Below are 4,278 nucleotides of genomic sequence, written 5' to 3'. Positions count from 1 at the left end.
ACACCAACAATAAGTTGTTTTACACCCAGTGTGTAAGCCAGAAGGGCATGCTCACGGGTCTGCCCATTCTTGGAGATACCGGCTTCAAATTCGCCAACACCAGCAGCAACAATCAGGACAGCACAGTCAGCCTGAGATGTGCCTGTAATCATATTTTTGATGAAGTCTCTGTGTCCCGGGGCATCAATGATGGTCACATAGTACTTGCTGGTCTCAAATTTCCACAAGAAGATATCAATGGTGATACCATGTTCATGTTTGGCTTTCAGTTTATCCAAGACCCAGGCATACTTGAAGGAGCCCTTTCCCATCTCAGCAACCTCATTCTCAAATTTTTCGATAGTTCTTTTGTCGATCCCACCACATTTGTAGATGAGATGTCTGGCAGTGGTAGACTTGCCGGAATCTATGTGTCCAATGACGACGATGTTGATGTGAGTCTTTTCCTTTCCCATTTTGGCTTAGGTTTAGCGGTGGTTTTCACGATACCTGTGCTCTGGCGGCAAACCCGTTGCGAAAAAGCCAAAGCTGAAACTTTTAAAAGCTGATTCCATCTGTATGCAAATCATGGAGGACATGAGCTTTGCCCCGCATCTATTCCTTGTAGCTCTGGCCTGGATCTCTCTGGAAGTTCCTTGCCTGAGAAGGGAAGTTCAAGAGGATGACCAATGAAAATAACTCACTGGTTTTACTGTCCACACACCAAGTGAAGAGGTCCAGGTGATGATGATGATGATGGTGCTGACGATAATTTGTAGCAAACATTTAAAATGTGCCAGATACTGTTCACATTCATCCAGTGACGTTGGTACTCTTATGGTTATCAGTTAAGAGAGTAACTGAAGCTAAGAATTGTGGCTGAAGGATATTTGTTATGAGTTGAGCTGTATCCCTCCAAATTCATATATCGAAGTCCTAATCTTCAGTAGCTCAGAATATGCTATTTGGAGATGGGAGCTTTAAAGAGGTAATCAAGTTAAAATGAAGTCATTAGGGAATCCTTATAAAAATGGGAAATTTGGAAACAGACACTTAGAGAGGCAATATGAAAAGACATAGGGAGAAGATGGCCATTGACAAGCCAAGGAGAGAAGCCTGGAGCAGACCCTTCCCTTACGGTCCTCCAAAGGGACCAACCCTACCAACACCTGGATTTCAGAATTCTAGCCCCAGAACTGTAAGACAACATATTTTTTTTCATTTAAGCCACAGTCTATGGAACTGGCAACCCTGGAAAACTAATACAATACCCAATTAGTATTCAACCCAGAGGTTACTGACCACCAAAGGGTCCTATGGCCAATAAACATGGCTGCCACCTGGCCAAGAAGATGGAGCAGGTGCTCCATTTAGGCCCTGCCAAAACCTGGCTGGAACTTGCAGCCAGTTCTGGCAGGAAAACTAAAGCCATCAAAGATGGCAACACTGGGGCCTGTTGTTTCATCCATTTCCTTGCCCCCCACTTTTATCAACCCCACCTCACATGTTCCCTTTTCTTCAGTTGGTCCCTTGGGCCACTGACAGCCACCCATCTTTCCCAGCCCCTTCCTCCATCCAGAACACTCTGGAACCTTCTTCCCACGTAAACAACTCCTCTGCTTCTCAGCCTTTCTGCTGAATGTGTTGTCCACCTCCTGTTTCCCCATTCCCTATGACCCAAGGCAAGAAGACGCAGCAGATAGGCATCCTGTTCACAGCTGTTGCTTCCAAGACATCAGTTTCCCATCCTTGGCCAAGCTTCTCCTCTTCTGCCACTCCAACATCTACCACAGCCAGCATTCCTCCTTCTAGGCTGTGCCGCTACTGAGAACTTTGGCACCTGACACCATCTTAAGAGATTTCAATATCTACCGTAATCACCATCCAATCATTCCATCCTATACCCCAAGGTCAAAGTTCCTCAGTGTCCCAGGACTTTTATCTCCAATCTATCCACCATGCCCCAGCCTCACCCACTTCTGACTTTGAAAACCACAGGCTCTTGCCCTTTACCTCTCTGGTGTTTTCCCTTCCACTAGCCCTGTTCTCCGCCCCACCCTCTACTCTCAGCAGAAGGTGTGCATTTTTGCCTGCCAAATGAAAGACTTTTCTTTCCCCTGCCTCTGAATTCCATTCCCCTGCCTCTGGCAGTGATGGCCAGCTACTAGTTTCCATCATCAGTACTCCATCTGTCTTCACCTTTTTCTCTATACAGTCCTTTCCCACAGTACTTAAACTCTGCTAATTCCCTCTCCTTTTTAAAGAGAGAATTCCATATGTGCAAATATTTTTTTCCTAGGAGATATTTAAGAAATTGAGTGTAATTATTACTTTTAGAGCGAGGAACTAGGGGTCTGAGATGAAAGGCATTGAATTTTACTTTTTATTTTATACATTTGCTATTGCATTTGATTTTTTTTACCACTTACATGTAATATTTTACTTTAAAATAGCAAATAAACAGATGCTGATTTAACCATTACCTCCTCTCCTTTAGAAAAAGCCCTCATTGACACTATCTGTCTGTCTTCAGAGTCAACCTCCTTCAGTTGCCTTTGCTTTCTGCCTCTAATTCCTGGCCTCACATTCATTCCTCAGCTGAGAGCTGGCACCTTCCCCACCAGCCCCCTGAAACTGCTGACAAAGCTTACTCATCACCATGCAGCTAAATCCAGGACCTTATATCCTGGTTCTCCCTGATCACCCTACTTGGACCATCCTCCCTCTATAGTTTCAGTGGCATGCTGGTTCTTAGTCTAGATGAGGTTGGCAGCTCCCAGGGCACCAACTCTCATCCTTCCCCTCAAGTAAAATTTCATCTACCCACATGTCTTGAGCTATAATATGCTGAGGACCCTCACGTGTTGGCCTCCAGCCTTGACCTTTCCCTATCTACCTGCTTGCTGGTCATTTCCTCAGTCACACCTCAAACTCAGTGGTATCTTTCTCTGCCCTGTTGGTGGCACCACAATCCCCCATACTTGACTCTTCCTCCACCTTTTTATTCCCACACCCAATTAAATCCCACAGAGTTTAGCAGTTAAATATTTCTCTTACCTCCTCTCTCTCTGTAATACATTTCTACCATCACTGCGTTAGGTCATGCCTGTACCACCTTTGTCCTGGACTAGTGCCAAGAGCCGATGCCTCTCTGACTCCAGTCCTGTCACCCTGATACCCCTCACAGGATGCCAGGCAGGGTACTAGGCCCTGGGGTTACAAAGAGGAATAAGACACAGTTGCTCCAAGAGGCATGGAGCCTGATAGGTGGTGACAGCCAAGTAAACTGGTAAAGCACAGCGTGATGAGCACAGTGGTCAGGGTATGCCCAGGGCGCTGGGGACATGGGAGAATCACCTCACCCAGCCTTGGGGGACTTCAAGGAGGGCCTCCTACCATAAGTGACCTGTAAGAGAAGACCAGAACAGCAGGCTAGATTTAGCCAAGCAAAAAGGAATGCCATGAGCAGGGATGTGTCCACTGTTCTACCAATCACATAGGTTCAAACATTCTGTCTCTCTGCCATCACCATTGAGGAGCACATGGTACAATCATAAAAGCTGAAATGCCAAACCCTTGATGGATTTCATGTATGACAGGTTGTACTAGATGCTAATCATTGCCACAATGTCCCCACCCCTTTCTGAGGAAGTAAACCTTAACCATGGCTCCTTTTCCCTGCATCTCTGTTTCTAGTCAGAAGGAGGGGAAGGCGTGAAAGGCCCACGTGCTGACTGGTGAGTGACCAGGCTGGGAGGCCTTGAGGGCTGGTTGACAGCAGTCAGGAGAAACTGCTGACAGAAATGGAACCAGAGAGACAATGTCCTGTGCTGACCTCCTGGCAGACTCAGGACCCCTTGAGGCCTGGCGGGACTGCAGCTGGTGAGCCTGAGCACCTGGATGTGACCCTCTGCCAAGAGAAGAGACCTTCAAAAAAAAAAAAAAAAAAAGGAGAAGAGACCTTCCCTGTGCCTCCCCTCCCTGTCAGATCAAGATCAAAGTAGCTGAAAAGAGATCCCCAAACCAGTTTGTTCCCTGTAAACTGCCCTGGTGGGGAGTTTTGCAGTGGGCAAACAATGAAACCATGGGCTAAAATCTGATATTTTAATTATCCGCACAATTCTCTTTATTTGATTTATTCTCTAACTCCCAATGGTTTCAAATCCTTTTTTTTTGCAGGACACAGCAAAAATGCAACTGTGTCTCATACCACATTTTGTAGATCACATTTCTTGGGCTGTTTCAATAAAATAGTAATTACCAACATGTAAGGCAACTTTTCTTCCAGCATGTTTTCTC

At 45.9% G+C, this 4,278-nt stretch overlaps 1 pseudogene; it reads right to left on the bottom strand.

Moving 5' to 3' along the window:
- The window catches only part of LOC115290664, a 728-nt pseudogene extending 273 nt beyond the window's left edge, over nucleotides 1-455 (bottom strand).
- Nucleotides 456-4,278: the final 3,823 nt, after the last annotated feature.

The sequence above is a fragment of the Suricata suricatta genome, chromosome 4 (genome assembly GCF_006229205.1).
Source record: "Suricata suricatta isolate VVHF042 chromosome 4, meerkat_22Aug2017_6uvM2_HiC, whole genome shotgun sequence".
Taxonomy (NCBI): Eukaryota; Metazoa; Chordata; class Mammalia; order Carnivora; family Herpestidae; genus Suricata; species Suricata suricatta.
Note: the sequence above shows the minus strand (reverse complement) of the source record. Positions and strands in the feature narration are given on the sequence as shown.